Source organism: Pseudorca crassidens, chromosome 19 (genome assembly GCF_039906515.1).
Source record: "Pseudorca crassidens isolate mPseCra1 chromosome 19, mPseCra1.hap1, whole genome shotgun sequence".
NCBI classification, from domain to species: domain Eukaryota; kingdom Metazoa; phylum Chordata; class Mammalia; order Artiodactyla; family Delphinidae; genus Pseudorca; species Pseudorca crassidens.
In genome coordinates, this window is record NC_090314.1 from 43,470,475 (window position 1) to 43,492,092 (window position 21,618).

General features: G+C 51.9%; 1 long non-coding RNA gene across 1 annotated transcript; it reads right to left on the reverse strand.

Moving 5' to 3' along the window:
* Positions 1-9,846: 9,846 nt before the first annotated feature.
* LOC137211870 (uncharacterized) lies at positions 9,847-21,101 on the reverse strand. Its single transcript, XR_010937249.1, has 3 exons — positions 20,647-21,101; positions 11,298-11,396; positions 9,847-10,234 (listed from the first exon to the last, which is right to left on the reverse strand). It is a non-coding gene; the product is annotated as an uncharacterized lncRNA (long non-coding RNA).
* Positions 21,102-21,618: the final 517 nt, after the last annotated feature.

Below are 21,618 nucleotides of genomic sequence, written 5' to 3' on the forward strand. Positions count from 1 at the left end.
TCTTTAATCCTCCCCCATCACCCTTGACCCCCTTTTTCAGAAGACTGGAATCTCCCCCAGTTTGTAGCCCCCTGCCAACTACTACTGCCCAGAGGAGTGGCACAGTGCCTGGACTTCAGGCAGGAGATATCAAATCACAGAACCAGAGGGAACTCTGGAGGTCACCGCTTCTAGCCCTCTGCCCACATACAGGCCTGCACATGAGGACAGGACAGACAGGGTCAGGGTAGTGGGCAGCAGAAGGGAGAAGTAGCCATCTCTTATCTCAGCTACCCTTTCTCCCCACTTCTTACACGATTTGTGTTGGGAAGTCCTCACTCAAGCCTAACCTTCCAAACATCATGCTGTAATGAAAACTGGCCAGCGTAAGAAGTCATGTAAATCGGTCCTAGATTGTCCAAAACATAACACGAGATTTTGGCTAAGTCCCTTCACCTCTCTGGGCCTCTAATTCTTCATCTTTAAAATGGGATCGATAATGATAATAATACCATCTCACAGGGCTGGTGGGGGTATAATAACAGGAAAGAAGCAGCTAACCCATAGCCTGGAGCAAGGCAGGTGCTGTGAGACTATTTTGTAACAGCCCCTCAGCCCTCCAGCCGAAGCCCTTCATCCTGGGTAACACCGGGCTTTCTTTGCTCACCTCAGCCAGTCTGGTCTGCCTTGCGCGCTAGACTGTGAACTCCTCTTGGCAGGACCTCGCTCAATTTTTAATCACTGCCCATTCCCCTCCCCAGTCTAGCCCTTGCTTGGGCGCGTAGGCTCAATCTACATTTGATAAACAAACGAGTGAGGGTATGAGTCAGACCCCCAAATCCCGAGAGGCACAGAGCCTGACTCCCACCACTAAGGGCACGCCCCTTTCCCCTGGGGTCCAGGAGGCGGTGGCGGCGGCAAGGAAAGAGGCGCTGCAGCTTTAAGATTTCTCTTGGGCGTCCCGGTTGCCAAGGCGCGGTTGCCAGGGGCCTGCGCGGTGCTGCGTTCGGCCTCCGCGCGCCGACTCCGGGCTTCCGCCGCCGCCGCCGCCGCCGCCGCCGCCGCCGCCGCCGCCGCCGCCGCCGCCGCCGCCACCGCCACCGCCACCACGGGTTCGGCTCCTCCGAACCGTCTGGCGGACTTGGCACCGGCCCCGGCTCTTCAGTGCCCCCGCGGTGCGTGGCAGGCTGCGGCTTCATTATCCTGATTGATTCCTCCTGCTCCCCGACACCGTGGGGGCCCCGGCCAAGGAAGGGGGGGGCCGAGGCCGCATCTGCGGGCCCCTTCCCCGGCCTTTGCCCCCAGTCGCTCCTCGGGCTGCCGGGTGTTCGGTGCCGTGCTGCGGCAGGCCAGGCAGAGCGGGTAGGGAGAGCCGGCCGGCCTTTGCCCCCGGTGGGCGGGGAGGGCCCCAAGGAGGAGCGGAGCTGAGTCCGGCTCTGAACTCCGTCCCAAGGGCCCAAGATGCCCTCCCTGGGCCAAGAACACCGCCGGCCTCGGGCCTGCCTTCAGCAAAAGTTTTGCCCCTTCCACAGGAGGGTACGGATGGTTTGGGGTGGGGAGGGAGCACAGCGATGGACTGAGAAATTCGGTGCAACAAGCCTTGGCAAAATGGGAAATGTGACATCTTTGAGGAGAACTGATCACATGGACCAAGACAGGGTGGCACATGTCTTATCAGATGCTTCCCTGGGTGCCTTAAGTACAGTTCTTAGGGGAAGTAGGGACAGGGTCTGCTCAAACAACACAGGACATGGCAAGGATCTGCGCTCAAAGGAAGGCCAGGGACCTCTAGAGAACCTGTCCCCACATCTAGCAGGGGTGGTCTGGCCATGAAATCCTGGCCCCCAGGAAACCAAGTGCTGAGGGGAGGCCTCAGTGGAAAGAGCATCTGGGGCCAGACCTGAGATTAGAGGCTCTTCTTAGGTCAGTTACTTGGTTTGTGACTTGGGCAAGTGACTTTACCTTTCTTAGCCTTGGTTTATTCATCTGTCAAATGGGGTTAAGACTCCCCTGACAGTTGTCAATAGCTGAATAGGATAATATGTTGATGGCAGGACCCTGCCTAAATTCCGGCAAGAAAGAGAAAGGGAGATGAGGGGCTGGCTTCCATCCCTGCTGCTGTGCTGGGTGGATCCCTGCTCTCTCCTTGAAGGAGGTAAGTCTCCATATGCTTACATCCCTTTTTAATTGGAGGAAGACCTGGAACCTTCCAGCCAGAGCTGCTTCCTTGTCAGGGTAAAGGGACAAAACTCTCCACCTCATTGGTATGGCATGGACTTAACTTCTACCCTCCTTCCTTCCTTCCTTCCTTCCTTCCTCCCTGCCTCCCTCCCTCCCTTCCTTCCTTCCTTCTTTCCTTCCTTTTTCTTTTCTTTTTTCTTTTTTACATTTGCCAGTTTATTATAAAGATTGCAAAAGAACAGCAGACAGCAGATGAAGGGGTACACAGGGCAAGGTCCAGAAGGGTACCCATGGAACTGGGGTGCACCACCTTCCCAGCACATGATACATTCACCAGCCCAGAAGCTTATCAAATCTTGTTGTTCAAGAGTTCTCATAGGCCTTCCCTGGTGGCGCAGTGGTTGAGAGTCCACCTGCTGATGCAGGGGACGCAGGTTCGTGCCCCGGTCCGGGAGGATCTCACATGCCACGAAGCGGCTGGGCCTGTGAGCCATGGCCGCTGAACCTGCGCGTCTGGAGCCTGCGCTCCGCGACGGGAGAGGCCACAACAGTGAGAGGCCCGCGTACCGCAAAAAAAAAAAAAAAAAAAAAAAAAAAAGAGTTCTCATAGAGCTTAATCTGGCATAGATTTAATTTCCAATTCACATCAGGTTCTCCATGCCTCTCTCCATGGGGCCTCTCTTCCTACAAGCCATGACAGTCTCCCTCTAGTGCCTGGGCCCTGTCCTTTCCAAGGGCCAAACCTGGACTATTTCTTATATACGCTTAGGCTTTTTGGCTAACTCCAACATTTAGCTTTCCTCAGCCCTGGGAGAGAGAAAGCTGGTGAAGGATTTGAGGCCAGTTTTTCCAGTGATAGTGGGGTTTGCGAACCTGATCTGGGCCACTCTGGCAACTCAGTGTCTTATCTCTGGGCGTGTTTCCTCATGGGTGAGTTCATTCATTTATTCTTCCAGTCTGTATTTCCTGGGTGACCACACTGGTGCACCCAGCAGGTGGGAGTTTGGGAATAACACAGAGTGGGTGGGAAGACCTTTACTCTGAAGCCACTGATCTGGGGGCAAAACAGACAGACACACATGTCAGCCTCTCTAATACAAGGGTATTTACTTCAGGAGGATCCCAGATTATAGAACGTTCCACAGTGTCGTGATGCTTCCGCCTTCCTTCCTGAACACAGCAGCCTCTTGCCCTGGACTCTTGAGCCAGAAGCTAATTGCTTTCCTGTGGGAAAAGGCAGATCCTAGAATTTGAGCCTGGAGCTTTTGTTTATTCTGTTTTGTTGGAATTATCTGTTTCTGTAACAATCATGCATTACTTTCATATTCAAGGTAAAAACACAATAAAAACATTCCCAATTTGGGAAAAAAGATGTCAGGGAGGGAGGATTTCTTTCCCCTCTGGTCACCAGACGTATCTAGGCATGCCAGGCCGCCCAGGGCCCTTGATCAATGTGGCCCTGTGAGCAGCTGCCTGAGTCTACCTACTGACCCTGCTTCCCACCTGCTCCTGGCTGGCCTGCTCCATCCTCAGCGTTTATAGGCCTGGGCTCCACTTCCTATTAATACAAACCACGTGAGACCCTTGCTGTGGTGTCTCTAGGCAGAAGAGGGAGCCACAGCCGCCTAGTGGCTACCAGGGAGACTGGCAGGAAGGGGCATCTCCACTAGGCGTCTCCTGGGAAACAGCAAGCTCCCCAGAGCAGGGACACTGGGAAGTAGAATCCTGCCTCTGTGTGTTTGTATGTGTGTTGGGGCCGGAGGTGGAGTTAAGAAACCCTCACCCAACACCCTCTGCTCTTCACTCTTCAGGGAAAGCATCTCTCAGCATCTCTCCTTACTCCCTCCCCAAACTCCAGCCCCTCCCCAGAAACATGTGGGTTCTGCTGGACAAGCGACCCAGAAAACACCCCTTCAGACTCATGATGCGGGTGGGGAAATCAGGGGACTGAGAGCCTCGGCTGCCTGCCTCACCCTGTGGCCCCGGTCAGTTGCACTCCCTTTCTGAGTCCTGGGTTCCTCCTCTGTAAAATGAGGGCGCTAGGTGAGACTTCCCCATCATTCTTAGCCCCCCGCATTGGAGCTCCTCCACAAGGCCCGAGAATGCAGTGAGGACATTCTAGGCCGTTCTTTCCTGCCTTTGGAGCAGGTACCTGATAGGAGCTAATGATTCCTTGTGTGACCTTGACTGGTCACTTAAACCAGCCTGGGCCCTTCATCGGCACGTTTATTTATTCTAGTATTTGTGGGTGCTTAACGAGAGTAGTCTACACTGAGACGGTCCAGAAATGGCCCAGATTTTCATGAAAAGGCATCTCAGCTTCCCATGGCATCCTGCACCAGAGACCAGCTGCATGCTATATTCCTTCCATGATTTCCCCCTTGACACGGAGCTGGAGGGCGCTGGAACCTTCTCCTTCCTTAGTGCCCGAAGTCAGCCAAGGGGAGAATCCATGGTACCCCCTGGGGAATAGAGATGGTGGCAGTGTCCCTGCACCCTTCCCCTCTCTCACACCCACCTGGTTCCCTTTGCCCTCCCATGCTCTTGAGGGACCAAGCCCCCCTCCCAGCCCAGTCTACCCCTCGCCAATAAAAGATGGGATGCCCGGATTGAGGACAGGAGCCCTTTGGAATCCGCAGGCAGAGGTCAGAGATGCTGCAATAGAAGCAGGTGTCTCTCTCCCAGCTGGATTGCCGCTCCTCCTGGCCTCGCTTCCGGGAGATCCCCTTCCTCAAGAGACCTTACCTTCCGGGCAGGGAGGGGAGTGCTGAGAGAGAACTCCATGCAGGCGATAACTCCCACAACTCTTGAAAGAGACAGAGGAGCTCCAGGAAGGAAGAGGGCTGGGGGCACTGCAGAGACCCAGGGGCCCAGGCCTCCTTTGGGTGTCCTCTTAGGAGGAGATTCTGACTGGCCCTCCTGGCCTGACCTGACCCTGTGGCTTCTCAGCCCTGTGTCTGCCCTGAGGGTGGGGCCAGGGAGTTGGAGGGGGGAGAGAAGAATGGGGTTGGGGGCAGGGGAGCGAGGAGGGGAAGCAGCAGAAGTGGGGAGGGAGGGTGTTGGTCTGGATTCTGACTGTCGCCTTTATTGGGCACCTACTGTGTGCCAGGCGACGGGCTCTGTCCCAGTTTTACCTGGATAGTCTCATCCAGTTCTCACCCTCACAGAAAGCTCTGTGCCACAGGAGGAAACTGAGACTCAGAGGTGTTATGTAACTTGCCCAAGGTCACACAGCTCATCAGCAGTGAAGCCAAGATCCTAGCCCAGGTCTGTCGGCCTCCAGTGGGCTCTCCCTGCTGCCAGAAAGTCCTCCTCCTGGAAAAGCAGGTCTGGGGTTGGGGTTTTCAGTCAGAGCTCATCAGGATCCCCAGAGGCAAATCTATTGTCATCTGCCCTCCTCCGTCTCACCCATCTGCCAGGCAAGTCGCAGGTGAGCCCCCTGCCACGGCCCCTGCCCCAGCCCCAGGTGCTAGCTCAGCTTTGACTGGCTCCCTGCCTCTCCCTGGTGCCCCCAAGGTGGCTCTGAGGTCACCCCACACCCCAATGCCTTCCATTCTGTGCTTCCAGATCTCAGGATGCACAGGAAAAAGGAGGCAGAGAGAGGAGGTCACGTGAAGGTTGGAAGCTGGGGCTCTGGTTTTGGGCACAAGATTGGGGGCCTGCTTATCTCCTTTGATTCAAATGAACCCTTTCCCTAACTCCCACCCCTCACCCCCAGAGACAGCCAGAGCTTTGCTTAGTTAATGAAATACAAAAGAAGGAGTCAGGGGGTGGGAGCGGCTGGAGAACACTGGAAAGCAAGGGAGAGAGGAGAAGTTGGGCCTCTTCCAAAGAGTTAATGTTCCACAGTATGATCGATTAGGTGTCAGATGTAATTTCAAACCAATACAAGATGAATGGCATAATTTTCCCTCTCTCATTTTAGACAGAATTAAGAATCCATTAGCTAACACAAATTTTTGGCAAGTTTAATAGGAGCTCAAATCTACATTCGGAGGAAAAGCTCCCCAAAGCCTGTTTCAAGCTTTTATTCCTCAGGCTTCTGGCCTCCCACGTCCTCCCATCCCTCACAGACCCTCTGCTGTCTGTCCCCACTAGCCGTCCTCTCTCCTCCCTTCCCCTGGTCCCCTTATGCGCCCCTCCCCAGCCCAGCCCAAGATGAACTGGCCTGACCTCTCTCACAAAGGCTGGGCCTGCCCACCATTGTCTTCCAGTGGCAATGGGTGGCGGGTGAAGGGGCAGAGGGGCTGGCAGTGGGTCCAGGAAAGGAGGGAGGTTGTTGAATTGGCCCCAGGCTCCAGACAAACCCTAAGGAGAGGGGTGAATTGGGGCTTTGGGGCCTTTTGGGTCTCAGTTACTCCTCAGTTTCACCCCTAGAAAAGTTCTTGTTTTTATCCTAGACAAAGCATTACCCAGTTCATAAGGGGAACTCCAACCTCATTCTTCCTCAAGATCTCTTACATTTACATAAATTAATCCACACTGTAGACCTGAGACAGGGGAAGAATAGCTATTGTCCCATTTTATAGATGAGGAAATTGAGGCTCAGGAGTGGGAGGAGGAGGGGTTGATTGGAGTCATCTGGGTCCAAGAGTAGCCCTTGGTTCTGCTACTTGCTCGCTTACTCGGACCCCAAGGCATTTACCTCTGGGCCTCAGTTTCCTCATCTGTAAAATGGAAAGAACATTAGTACCCAGCTCATAGAATCACCCTAAGGGACAGACGAGAAAGATCTTGATAAAGGAGAGCCTTCGTGACTGTCCATCCAGGTGGAGGTGCCAAGTGTCTACTCTGCAGCAGCCTATGATTCAGCTCCTGCCCTTAACCTCTGAGCTCACAGCCTAGTGAGGAAGACACACATGTAGACCAAACCTTGCCCTGGAAGGCAAGCGAGGCTTGAATAATAATTATGGCAGCTTACCCTTACTTACCCTGTGCCAAGTGGGAGCAAATTCTTTACACGTAGTAACTCATTTACTCCTCACACCCTTATCGCATAGATACGATTATCATTACCCCCCCTTTCCAGATCAGGAAACTGAGGCACAGACAGGTGAAGTAACTTGCCTGAGGTCACCCAGCTAGGAAGTGGCAGAACTAGAATTCAAACCCAGGCTGCCTGGTCCTGAAATATGTGGCTCTTAACCCGATGCTGAGCAGAGGTCAGGGCTGGGCTGGTGAAGGACCAGAACGCGACTGAGCCTGCTCAGGGGTCTGGGAAATCTTTGAAGAGGACAGTAGGCTTGAATGAGGTCTTAACTGATGAGTAGGAATTTACCAGGAGGGCAAGGAAAGAGCATTCAAGGCAGCAAGAACAACATGTGCAAAGGCGCTGAAAGAAGTCTCAGCGTGGGGGATGGTGAGTAACACACTTGCCAACCACAACGTGGGGTTCAGTGGAGGATGGGGAGAAACAAGGTTGGACAGGCAGGCCAGCTGCTTCATCATGACAATCCTGCTCTAAAAACTGGGAAGTCTGGGGCTTCCCTGGTGGCACAGTGGTTGAGAGTCCGCCTGCCGATGCAGGGGATGCGGGTTCGTGCCCCGGTCCGGAGCCTGTGTTCCGCAACGGGAGAAGCCCGCGTACCGCAAAAAACCCCCCCAAAACCTGGGAAGTCTTTCCTATTGTCTAACTGGTATAGACAGCCTTGCATGCCATTCTCAGGAGTTACAACTTTTGCATATTGTTATAATAGGTAGAGCTAGCATCTTCCACGTGTCAGACACTTTATATTGATTGCCTTGTGTCTTCATTCAATAACCACACTAAGCAGATACTGTTATTTTATGTTTAAGATGAGTGAACTGAGGCTCAGGGGTATTATGTAACTTGTCCAAGAGACATAGCTAGAAAGCAACGGAACTGAGCATCAAACCTAGGTCTGACCCCAGAGGCCACACTCTTAATCCACTATGCTTCCTGTGTCCTGGTAGGCAGTGGGGAACTTGGGAGGAATTTTCAGAAGGGAGTGATGTGTTTGTATTGAGTTTTAGAAGAAGAATTCTGGCAGGGTGTAGAGGTTGGATTGGAACAGAGTGAGACTAGAGGCAGGGAATCCAGTAAGGAAACCGTTGCACTGGTCTAACAGGAGAACAAGGCGCGGAAAAGGTCCTCCATCATCCATGGGGATGAAAGAGAGGGCCTCCTGGAGCCTAAGTAATAATAATCATAATAATTAAGTGTCTACCCTGTGCCAGGAACTTCCCATGAGCCATTTCCAACTCGTATAATGCTGTAGGGCAGATACTGTTAGTCCCATTTTACAGATGAGAAAGCTGAGGCTCAGAGAGGTTGACCAGCTTCTCTGGACAACACAGCTATGATCCGGAAGAGCTGGGACTGACCTGAAGCCCTAGCCTTTCCTCCCATCTCACTGCCAGAAGGTGGTTGGGCCACACATCAGAAGTCAGCTCTTCCCTCTTGGTGTGGCTTAATATTCCCTGGGATACCTAGGGAGTTGGCCCCCCTCCCCTTTGGCCCCAGCAAGTGGCCTTGAGCTGAGGGATGTGGGAAAAGGGGTGCGGAGGAGTGGAAAAGAGAAATTGGAGAAGGACGAGCTCTGGAGCTCTGAGGGGAGAGCCGGCAGTCATTTTTACCTGTGATTGACCATTCAGGAAGATGTACAAGAAACTGTACAGGAAAGTGAGTGCATTTAATTCTCTTAACCCTTAAGTTGGGAAGAGGCTTCATACCTTTACTTCATTTCCGAACTTTTGGGAAGTCCTTCCTGCTATCTAACTCTCATCTCTCCTAATGGAGTCATGAATAACCCAGTTGCCAGTTTCAAGGAAGAGCCCCTGCCGCTCCACCCAGCCATGAGGACATACCTCATCACCTTCCTCATGGGGTGGGACTCAGGGGATGGGGGAGGATTCTACCTACTTACCTTCATGTCACTGCATCCCCAGAGGTGTCCCTCTGAAAGGAAGAAATGACCAGGCCACCTGGCCCAGCCCCTCCTCAGCAGAGAGGGGAAGGAATAGCAGTGTCTGAGGTGGGAAGAGAACCAAGGAGGAGGGGGAGACCTCCTGGGGCCACAGCCTGAAAAACAGACCCAGGGCTCCTGCCTTGAAGGCAGGAGGATCTCTGAGTTTTGGTAAAATTAATAAAATTCATGAGCATCATAGCCAAGGTCATATAAAAGAAGCCATATCTCTGCCTGGGCTAGAAATTGCAGGAGCAGGGAACTCCTGGGTCAGGCCAGGGTCACCAAGGAAGAGAACTTGGGGAGGGAGCTGGGGAGACTACTTAAGAGAAAATGGCTTCAAGGGAAAGAACTCAGGCTTTGGAAGCAAAGGGACTCAGGTTAGAATCCAGCCCTCCTGCTGCAAAGGCAGAAGTACCTTGAGCATGTGTGTTCATTTATTCAACAGAATTTCATTGATATCCTACCATGTGCCAGGCACTGTTTGAGGCTCTGGGATGTTTCAAAGATTCTTGCCTTCAGAGAACTTATATTTTGGCTGAGGAGACAGGCATAGTACATCAGTAAATTATATTAGAAGGCAGTAAATGCTATGGTGCGGGGGAAGTCATGAAAAGGTGATCTAGATTGGAGGGTGGTCCCATTTTTAGCCACTCTTCTTCATTTGTAAAATGGGGGCAATCATACTTACTTCTCAAGATAATTGTAAAGATTAAATAAAATAACATGTTTAAACCTGCATTGCTCAATCGGAAGCCACTAGCCACATGTGACTATTTTAATTTAAATTGATTTAAATTAAATTAAAATTTTTAAATGATGTTTTTAATATAAATTTATTTATTTTCGGCTGCGTTGGGTCTTCGTTGCTGCATGCGGGCTTTCTCTAGTTGCGGCGAGTGGGGCCACTCTGTTGCAGTGCACGGGCTTCTCATTGCTGTGGCTTCTCTTGTTGTGGAGCACAGACTCTAGGCGCACAGGCTTCAGTAGTCATGGCTTGCGGGCTCTAGAGCGCAGGCTCAGTAGTTGTGGCGCACGGGCTTAGTTGCTCCGCAGCATGTGGGATCTTCCCGGACCCGGGCTCGAACCCGCGTCCCCTCCATTGGCAGGCAGATTCTTCACCACTGCACCATCAGGGAAGTCCAAAACTTAAATAAAATTTAAAATTCATTTCCTTGGTCATATTTAGCCACATTTAAAGCACTTGATAACCTCATATTGGCTAGTGACTACTGTATTGAACAGAACAGAAATAGAGCATTTCCTAATAAATGCTGGAGAGGGTGAGGAGAAAAGGGAACCCTCCTACACTGTTGGTGGGAATGTAAATTGGTGCAGCCACTATGGAGAACAGTATGGAGGTTCCTTAAAAAACTAAAAATAGACTTACCATGTGATCCAGCAATCTCACTCCTGGGCATATATCCAGACAAAACTATAATTCGAAAAGATACATGCACCCCTATGTTCATAGCAACACTATTCACAATAGCCAAAACATGGAAACAACCTAAATGTCCATCAACAGATGAATGGATAAAGAAGTTGTGGTACATATATACAATGGAATATTACTCAGCCATAAAAAAGAACAACTCTGCAACGGGAGAGGCCACAACAGTGAGAGGCCCACATACCGCAAAAAAAAAAAAAAAAGAACAAAACAATGCCATTTGCAGCAACATGGATGCAACTAGAGATTACCATGCTAAGTGAAGTAAGTCAGAAAGAGAAAGACAAATACCATATGATATCGTTTATACGTGGAATCTAAAATATGGCACAAATGAACCTATCTACAAAACAGAAACAGACTCACAGACATAGAGAACAGACTTGTGGTTGTCAAGGTGGGGGGTGGGGAGGGAGAGGGATGGACTGGGAGTTTGGGGTTGGTAGACGCAAACTATTCCATTTAGAATGGATAAACGACAATGTCCTACTGTATAGCACAGGGAAACTGTATTCAATATCCTGTGATAAACCATAATGGTAAAGAATATGAAAAAGAATATATATAACTGAATCACTTTGCTGCACAGAAGAAATTAACACAACATTGTAAATCAAATATACTTGAATAAAATAAAATTTAAGAAAAAGAAATAGAGCATTTCCATAATTGTAGAAAGTTCTATCTGACAGCGCTAGTCCAAAGCACTCAACTCAGGGCCTGGCCAAAGCTGTATGCACAGTAATGTGAACGCTTACTGGAGGGCTCATCACTCTTGAAGGACTCAAGCAGTGAAACCGACAATTCTTCCAATAGCCTGCCGAAGACCGCCCGCTTGATGTTCTCCAGGGTTGAGTCTGAAAACAGAATGGGGAAGAGCCAGGGATCGGTCAGGGCAGAAGGAGAGTAGGAGGAGGGTCAAGTCTACAGGTTAAGGAGTTTGTGATAAGGATTGCCCAGAGGGTGGAGGTGAGGGGAATATGTGCCTGAAGCAGGAAAGAAAAGAAGACCAAGAGGGAAGAGTAAGGAGAAAGAGAAATCCAGGCACCAGAGAGCTGGCCCCAGGATGGGTCTTCATTGCCAGCCCCTAGAGAATGGATGCCACTTTTGAGGTCCTTGATCTCAATACCTTTATTATTGAGTTCATTCATTCATGCAACATTTGTTTACTGAGCACCTACTATGTACCTGTTCCTGTCCTAGGTGCTGGGAGTGCTACTATAAATAAAGCGCCCCTCTCAGGAACCTTGTTGAGTATGATGTGGGGATGGGGAAACTAGACAGTGAACATAATAAATGTGCAACAGACATAGTATTTTAGGTGGTGATACGTACTAACAACAACAGCAAAAGCAAGAAGGGGGAAAGGGAAACAAGGCGCAGTTTTGGATGGGGTAGTCTGGAAAACTTCTTAGAGAAGGTGATGTTTAATCTTGTTTGCCTACCGGGGAAATGGGGAGTGAGTGCTAAGGGGTATGGGTTTCTTTGGGGGGTGGTGAAAATGTTCAAAATTGACTGTGGTGTTGGTCACACAGCTCCATTCATATACTAAAAAGCCATTGACTTGTACACCTAAATAGGTGAATTATATCTTAATAAAGCTGTTATTTTTGTGGGTTTGTTTGTTTTGGCCATGCGGCTGGCAGGATCTTAGTTCCCCCACCAGGGATGGAACTGGTGCCCCTGCAGTGGAAGTGCAGAGTCCTAACCACTGGACCACCAGTGAATTCCCTAAAGCTGTTATTTTTAAAAAAGTTACTCTTCGAAACTAATGTAATATTGTATGCAACTATATTTCAAATAAATATATAAATAAATAGGGGCTTCCCTGGTGGTGCAGTCATTAAGCGTCCGCCTGCCAATGCAGGGGACACGGGTTTGAGCCCTGGTCCTGGAAGATCCCACACGCTGCGGAGCAACTAAGCCCGTGCGCCACAACTACTGAAGCCTGCATGCCTAGAGCCCGTGCTCTGCGATAAGAGAAGCCACTGCAATAAGAAGCCTGCATGCCACGACCAAGAGTAGCCCCTGCTCTCCGCAACTAGAGAAAGCCTGTGCGCAGCAACAGAGACCCAATGCAGCCAAAAATTAAATAAATAAATAATCACTCTGGCTGCTACAACAAAAAGAGACTGAAGCAGACCAAGGACAGAAGCTGTGGGCATCCAGGAGCTAGAATATGGCAGCTTGCACCAGGGTGGTAGCAGTGGGGAGATGAGAAGTGCTCTGATTCTGGATTTATTTTGAAGGCCGAGCAGACAGATTTGCTTTTCAATCAGGTGCGGGTGTTAAAGAGCATTATCAAGAATGACTCCGGGGGCTTCCCTGGTGGCGCAGTGGTTGGGAGTCCGCCTGCCGATGCAGGGCACATGGGTTCATGCCCCGGTCCGGGAAGATCCCACATGCCGCGGAGCGGCTGGGCCCGCGAGCCGTGGCCGCTGAGCCTGCGGTCTGGAGCCTGTGCTCCGCAATGGGAGAGGCCACAGCGGTGAGGGGCCCGCGTACTGCAAAAAAAAAAAAAAAAAAGAATGACTCCGGAGTTTTGGGCTTAGGGAACCAGAACAGTTGAGGAACTAGAGTCCTGGAAAGGGAGAGGGGCTAGCCTGAGGGCACCAGTCACCAAGGGCAGCACCAGGACTCTGAAAGGGGCAATATTATGAGTTAGGTTCTAAGAGCCTGGCCTTTCAATTTGGACTGTATCCCTACGTATTGCAGAGACCCTCACAGCATCAGTTTCCTCAGCCTGTTTTTAGCGAGCTGCAAAGACTGATTGGGACAGACTTGACTCATCTGAGGTGCTGGGAGAGCTTTTATTCATCCTCTTTCCCCTTACTCCCTGACTTTCCACCTGAGACAGCTCTGAGCCAGAGCCCAGGAGAGAATGAGGAGGGGGGATCTTGCAGACCTCAGGTCCCAGAGAGAGTGCTGGCCTGGGGTCTGAGCACTGCTCTCAGCTGTCTGAGTCCTGCAGCGGGGAGAGAACAGGGAAAATATACTCGACCCCCTGAACCTGAACTGTGGGCAGCGTGTGTCCTGTGCTTCCACCTTCTCTGAGGCGGGAAGGCTGCTGCTGACACGTTTGGGATTGACAGGGGATGATCTCTGAGCCAGTTCTTCCCAAGCCAGTGGGAGATTCTAGGAAGTCTTTAATTACAGCCTCAGAGTGGATGCTAGGTTAATGTGATGATTGGAAAGGTGTATTTTTCAATTACATTTAACGAAAAGATTTATAGTCAAGTAAGATATAATTAGGAGGCTGCCAGTAGACAGGCCCCCTGAGAGGAAGAAAGAGAGATGAGACAGACCCCTAATGGGGCAGGCTGGAGCCCAGGCTACAGGACCTGCTTACCCTTCCCCCACTCCTCTTCGAATATATCAAAGTACTCATCAATTCAACCATACAAACACATTGGCTAAGTACCTATTGCATGCTGCGCCCAGAGTTTACCGTGGGAACAGAACAAATACTACAGTCCCTACCCTCAGAGAGCTTACAGACCAGCAGGAGAGACAGACAGACACCAAGTCAAGAGTTAATAAAGGACTTCTCTGGTGGCACGGTGGTTAAGAATCCGCCTGCCAATGCAGGGAACATGGGTTCTATCCCTGATCTGGGAAGATCGCACATGCCACGGAGCAACTAAGCCCACGAACCACAACTACTGAGCCCGCATGCCACAACTACTGAAGCCTGCAAGCCTAGAGCCCGTGCTCCACAGCAAGAGATGCCACCATGACGAGAAGCACACACACCGCAACGAAGAGTAGCTAGCCCCTGCTCGCCCCAACTAGGGGAAGGCGGGGCACAGCAACGAAGACCCAATGCAGCCAAAAAGAAATAAATAAAATAAATTTACAAAAATAAAATGAAGAGTTAAGTAAAGTGCTGCAAAGGAAATAACAGAATGCTGAACTAGAGAATAACCAGGGCACCACTTTGGATAAAGACATCAGGAAAGGTTTCTCATGGGGGTGAGGGGACAACTGAGACTTGAAGGGTGAAAAGGAGCTGGTCACAAAAAGAGTGAGAGGGAGGCGAGGGGATTGATTTGGGCCAAGAAAGCAGCTCAGTCCCTAGGGTGGGAAGGTGATCTTTCCAATGTTTGCAGAGTGGAAAGAAAGGCCAGTGAAGCTGGAGTATGAAGAGGGAGAGGCAGAAAATGACACTGGGGAGGGAAGCAGGGACCAGACCCAGCAGGTAAGGAGTTTGGATTTTATTCTACGTGCTAAGGAAGCCACTGCAGAATTTTAAGACAGGGAGCGAAAGGCCCAGCTTATATTTTTAAAAGATTACCCTAGGGCTTCCCTGGTGGCGCAGTGGTTGAGAGTCCGCCTGCCGATGCAGGGGACGCGGGTTTGTGCCCCGGTCCGGGAAGATCCCACATGCCGCAGAGCGGCTGGGCCCGTGAGCCATGGCTGCTGAGCCTGTGCGTCCGGAGCCTGTGCTCCGCAACGGGAGAGGCCACAACAGTGAGAGGCCCGCGTACCACAAAAAAAAAAAAAAAAAGATTACCCTAGCTGCTGTGGGAGATTGGATTGCAGGGGGGCAAGGTGGGAGGTAGAGCAGAGACTGAGATGAGAAGTGACATGAGCTGGCTTAGGGGGGAAGCATTGAGGAAGGAGAGAGGTGTCTGGACTCGGGGTACATCAGTGGTTTTTGGTGAGAGTCTATGTGGAGAGTGAGGTAGGGAGAACTTGAGGATGACTCCCAGGTTTCTGGCTTGAGCAACTAACCAGTGGTACCATTTATTGATGGGGAAGCCAAGAGAAGAAACAAGAGGGAAGACATGTGGACGATGGGTTCAGACTTTGAATGGAGACCCTCTAGAGGCTTCTGAAGGACAGAGATCTGACTGCCCCACAACAGTGGGGTTCCCTCTCACCTCCCCAATCCTTTGCTTCCTCGCTTGCCCTTCAGCTTTTCTGCAAGTCTAACTTCCACTCCCGCTGTGCTTGGGAGTGCATGCCGGTCAAGTTCGGAGAGAGAATACTGTCATTCATTCTCAATTCCCTTTAACTGCCTAAATTCCTGAAATTCTACCACTAAATTTATACTATCCTCCTATGCATTGAGCACCCACTATGGGTCAGACACTGTGCTGGAAGCTTAACTACATTATTTCATCCAATCTGGCTAACCACTCTTTCCATAGTATTAATGTCACAATACAGATAGTGAGCACTTAATGACAACTCTCTTGAGCTAAGTCCTTTACATGAACTGTCATATTTAAATTACACTGAGAAATAACCTGCCCAGGGTCGCACAGCCACTTAGTATTGAAACTGGGATGAGTAATCTAGGATTGTCTCCAGTACGCCAGGCTCTGTGAGGGGGATGAGCACTTCACGAGGAGCGCGTGACTGATGGAGAGGACAGCCATCCGGATGCCTGTCCCCTCTCCCTCACTCATTCTGTCCCAGATGAAGCATAGAAACAGCAGTATCCCCCCAGATTTACCTGGGTGCAGAGGGCAGGCGCTCCTGATGAAAACCCCAGGGCCTGCACCGCCCGTTTGTCGGGCAATGAACAGTTGTTATAGGAGCTACCAGACCCTTACCGTGGTTGCCTGGTATCATTGGAGGGAAGGGCCCACTCACATGATGATGTCCTGTTCTGTGACACAAAGCCTCCCCCACACTCTAAGAATGGCTTGGGCGTTTGTGTATGTGTGTGTGCATTTGTGCAGGAACTGGTACAAAAAGGGCCAGGTGACTTGCACACACGTGCAAGCCGGAATAGACCTGCCTCCCATGCATTTCCCTCAGGATGTGTGTGTGTGTGTGTGTGTGTGTGTGTGTGTGTGTGAGTGAGGTATCTGGCTGTCTAGGCCCTCACAAAGGCAAATAATCTGTATATTTCTTCATGCCCGTGACTGTGAGTGGAGTTCATGCAGGATGGAAAGGGCCTGGCCCCAGAGTTGAGTTCTGAGCTCAGTTCCCACCTCTTCCTGCCTGTCTCCAGCTGCCTGCATCCCCCTCCACCTCCCCCCTTGCCGGGGCAGAATGCCCTCAGCCTGTGCCGGCTGGCACACATGCCACATGGTGACTGGAGCACGTCTGGGCAAGGAAGACGCCCCCCAGGCCTGGCTGGGATACTAAGCCACCCGCTCCCTCCCCCACCTCCAGAACGGAGCGTCCCCATCCCGTCCCCTTTCTCAGCCAGGGACACAGGCAGCAGGCGGGGACACAGCACAGACAGATACAAACACACAGATGCACCCGGAAATGCCCACAGGCGTGTGCCCCAGAGAGGCACAGACACGGGCTTCACACAGGCTTGGGTACACTCACATACACACACACACGCACAATCACACACGCCGAAAGTAACTCGTGGGCAGTCACCACTTGCACAGATCCCGGCAGGCAGAAGTAGACCCGCTAGGGTCCGGCCCCGCCGGTCAGGCAAACCCACCCAGTGCCTCTGTCCGTGGTGCTGAAATCAGACAGACCTCTTTACAGAAGGAAGAGCTGGAAAGAGACTTAGGATAGGTAATGGACAAGAAAGAAGGAATGGAGGAGAGAGAAGAGAAGGGAGGGGGAAATCCACAGATAAAGGGGAGAGAGAGAGAGAGAGAGAGAGAGAGAGAGAGAGAGAGTTTAGAAGATACCAGGAGAAACAAAATATTGTGAACACTGGGACAAGGAGAGGGAGATGATAATGGAAGGTGATCTCAGTCCCCCATTCCTGCCCAAGTGCAGTATCAGGCTCAAGGATTTACCTATCTTTGCCTTTCAGGGCCAAGAATGAAAAGAGTTTGGTAAGGGTACAATGGCATGTGAGGGACCCTGGATGTGTGCTTTCTGTTGACCCCCAGTTGTCTTTTTCAGGGTGTCTTCTTGCCCTGGAGGATCTTAAAACAGTATAGTAAGGAGAGAGACACCAGGGAAACCCAATAATGACCCTGCAAATAGCTCCTCACATGATGTCTTATCCCAAATGGTGTTGGGCAAGTGGACAACAGTGTTGATCTGGATTTGTTCTGGGGATTGCAGGGATTTAGTGATTGCTTAATTTTATCCACAAGATTGGATTATGGTTTACTATCTCCCTCTCTTGAGATAAAAGCTTCCCTCTGGTAGGATTGCCTAGTAAGAATGGATCTCCCACCAACAGCCTCTTAGTTGTGAAATTTATGGAACACGAGTAATGCCCACTTTCCTGATTGGGAGGGGAGGATTTCAAGGACCAAAATGTTTACCATATAACTAGGCAAGAGAGAATGAAGGGGGAAATGAGAGAGAGAAAAAAGAGGAAAGGGGAAGAGAAAGAATTGTGAAGATAGACAGAGGATGAAAGAAGGAAGGGAAGAGGAAAGAGATTGGAGAATGAGGAAGGGGGAGGGTGGAGATGCAGATGGCAGGAGTGAGAGAGGGCATGAATGACCCAGACAGACTACAGTGTCCAGGGAAAGGGCAGAGGAAGAACGCCAGGTGGAGCAAATTGCTTCTCTCGAGCTTCCCAGAGGCCCAGATTAGACTGGAAGTCCTGGAGCTGTTCACAGTGGCATCGTTCACCCAGAGCTTCAAGCAAAAGACCCCATGGGCCAAGACTATGGATGTGAGGAGAAGCTGCCCTAGCAAACAGGGTGGGTGAGGCCAGATGCAATCAAATCTGCCTGTGTGGTTTCCCCGTGGGTGGGATGGGAAGAGTGGGTGCCCCCTTGGGGGTATTTCCACCTATTTACACCAGTGGCAGGAAGAGAAAACAACATGTGTGGATGGTCACTGGAGAGTGGATATTTGACTTAGGATGAGAAGCAGGCAGAGGAAGAAGAGAAGCAGAAGAAGAAGAGTAAGTGGAAGAGAAAGGATACTGGATCTCCTAAAGTTTTTTTTTGTTTGTTTGTTTTTCCTGAAGTTTTTTTGACCTCGTAATTATTCTTTCTTTTTTTCCTATCAAGAGGGAAGAAGCCAAGCCTAGGATACAAGCTGGGCAAAATGTGTGTCCTTACCTATAGTATAGGTATAACCAGAGTCCCAAATTCATAAGGTGGTTGAGGTGCTCATCAGGTCATGTATAATGCTTGTCAGTTACTGATACATAATAAACTCCAAACATATGCTAGTTTCCATGTTGTTGCTGCATCTTGGTCTTGCACTAGGATCAGCTGAGAAATCTTTCATCTATGACTAGACCTTCTTGCTACAGTCTCAGGTCCACCTTTGGGCACTGTGATTTTCCCGGCTTTTCAAATTTACTCCTGAAGAGAAGGAGCCAGGAGGTTTGCTGGGGTACAGAGGGGGAACCTCATGGTCCAGGGAACAGGGTGCCTCAGGGACCATTAAGGATGTTTTCCTGGATTCCTGAAAGAGCTGGACCCTGGACCTACAACAGTGTTTCTCTGCCAAGACTGGAGCCTCAGCACCCCACCCTATTCAGTGCTGGTGCCTCGGTCCTGCTCAAGCCTGTACGGATGTGGACATGTGGGGCATTTCTTCCAGACTGCTCTCCCAACCTCGATTCCTTTGCCTTTTTTCTACCTACCCCTCACCTTCTTTCTTCTCAGGAATCTAGTTGGGAGAAAAGGAATTCCCCCACTATTTAGAGGTGAGGGATTTCCCCACCCTTCACAGGCCAAACGGATGGCCTCATTCTGGAGGTCAAGGAAGCATGTGGGGGCTGGCACAAGGAGGGGTGAGGGGTGGCAGGGCAGCTCCCTTGTCCTCCCATTCCCCCCAGCTCCTGTCTCATCACTGTCACTATTCAATCATAGCAGATGGGCTGCAGCTGTGAGCGCCAGCCCGGCACACAGGCTGGTCCGTGCCACTTGGGAGAGAAGGAAGAGAAAGGGAGGGAGGGAGGGAAGGAGGAGGGATGAAAGGAGGAGGGAGAGAGGAAAGGGAAGAAGAGGAGGAGGAGGAAAAGGAAGAGAGTGGAGGAGGAGAGAGATGACTTGAAGAGAAAGAAGACTTGGTACCTTTTATGCCTCTCCCATCCCAACAGGAGAGCAGAGGCCAGGGCTGGGCTCACAAGCTGGGCAGTGCCAGGCGAGATGGGCATATGCCCTTGATTACTACCAGGACCGCAGGCCAAGCCTCCGCAGCCGCCACGGCCTCATAAATCAGTTTTTAAGTAGCAACCACATGGACATTTCCCAGCTGAGAGGCCTGGCCTCTGTTAGCCCAGCTAGGGCAGCCCAGGTGGAGGGGCAGGTGCCAGGTCAAGGCAGGGAGAGAGAGAGGTTGTCATTAAGACTTGATGGGCAATGGGGTTGGAACTTGTTCAGGGAAAACCTGGGGGCAGGGGCTCCCACCAATAAGGAGTAGGTAAGCAAGTGAGAAGTGCCTGGCAGTGGGTCCAGAGCCCCCCGTTGGGGCTCCTAGACCCTGCCCTGGGCTCCCCTGGGGGAAGCTGCTTATGATGAGGAGGAGGGTGCTGCCACTGGAACCTCCTCCCTCCAGGTCCCCCTCCCACTAGGATCTATGTGAGTGTCAGGGCAGTGTGAGGGCCCGTGCACTTGGGTGTCTGAATGTGCTCACAGCTCCTGTTGGGTAAGAAGGTATGTCCCCACTATCTAGCCCAGGCCCAGCACAGACCGAGTATCTGTAAAACTGCTTGAATGAATAAGTGATTGAGTGTGAAGGGGGCCAGTTATGCATGTTTACAAGAAGGGGAGCATTCATATCTGAGTGTGTATGATCTCTGAGTTGTGTGTTTGTGGAGGGTGTCTGTGGGTGCTCTGAGGAGATCTAGCCTGACAGACATCCTTCCACATCCTCCTTTGCAGGATCTCCACCCCACACAGCCCTCCTGGGCCCTGATTCTCCCCTTCTGAGGACCCACCAGTAGCACAGCAGCTCCTGAATTTCACACCCCCAGTCCGATCCCCAGATCGGCGCCCCCCTCCTCCTCCCTGTGCAGGCCAGCGTTGGTGGCTGGGGGTGGGGGCTTGGCTGAGGTCGGGGGGGTCGGGAGTCCCGCCCCTGGAACCGCGGGCAGAACCGCGGGTGGGGCGCCCAACCTTCCTGCGCCCGGTGCCTCTTCCCTGGGTGAACAGATGTCTCGGAATTTTAGATGTGCTCTCCGCCCCTCCTCGCAATAACCCCCACCCCCACCCCAAGCTGGCACCGGCTGTGGTGTGGCGCCCTCCCTTCCCCCACCTCCGACAGCAGAACCGGCTGATGGATCGGGGAGCGCGGCCGGAGGCCTGGGCCGAGGGGCGGCGGAGGCCCGCGGGGTCGCGGCTGCGGGCTGGGCCGAGTCTCGGAGGCTCCTGGCGCGGAGGGAACCGGGGACGGTGCGGCTCGGCCTCTTGCCTTCTCTCGTTCCTTCCCTTCTGCCGCAGCTCCTCAGCCCCGTCTCTCTTCGGTCTTCTGTCCGCGATCTACGGTCTCTCTGCCCCACCCCACAGCCCAGCCGCGTCTATGCAGACCCCCTCCGCACAGAGCCTGCCGCTTCGAGACAGAAACACCTCCTGGCAACTTCGGCGGAATTCTTCCCTCCAGAGACCCCTTTCCCTGCATTCCGCGAGCCACCCCATCCCCAGCTGGCCGCCCGCCCGCCCTCAGTAGAAACCCGGAGCTTATCCGGAGAACATGGAGGGAGGGGAGGAGGGGAGGAGGCTCCGGATTAGGGAGGCTGACGAGGCCGGTCGGCCCGGGCTGAGAGACACCCAAATTCTCTAACCGCTGCTAATTAACGAGCAATCCAATTCCGTGGACCCCCAACTCGGGGAAGGCGGGCGGGACCCGCTGAGGGCAGGCGGGGGCCTTGGCAGGGCTCGGCAGCCGGGTGGTGCCAGGCGCCCTCCCCCACCCCACCCCCACCCGCCAGCATTCCGAGGTAACAGGCATTTGTTACCCAGCTCGTGCCAGGAGCGATTGGCAGGTTCGAGGAGGCACAGTCATTCCGCACACAGATGTCCCTGTGCTCACTCTTCTGATATGAATTCTGTCAGCTCCAAATCTGAGGGAGATGAGCAGACAGCCACACAGACAGTTACAGACACAGACACAGACACAGACAGTGCAATTGTCTGGAGGACACAGAACTCCACAGATATTTTTCTTCCCTGAAAAAAAAAATTGAATGAAAGAAAAATAAGAAAGGCTCCCACTAATTTGGGGAGACGT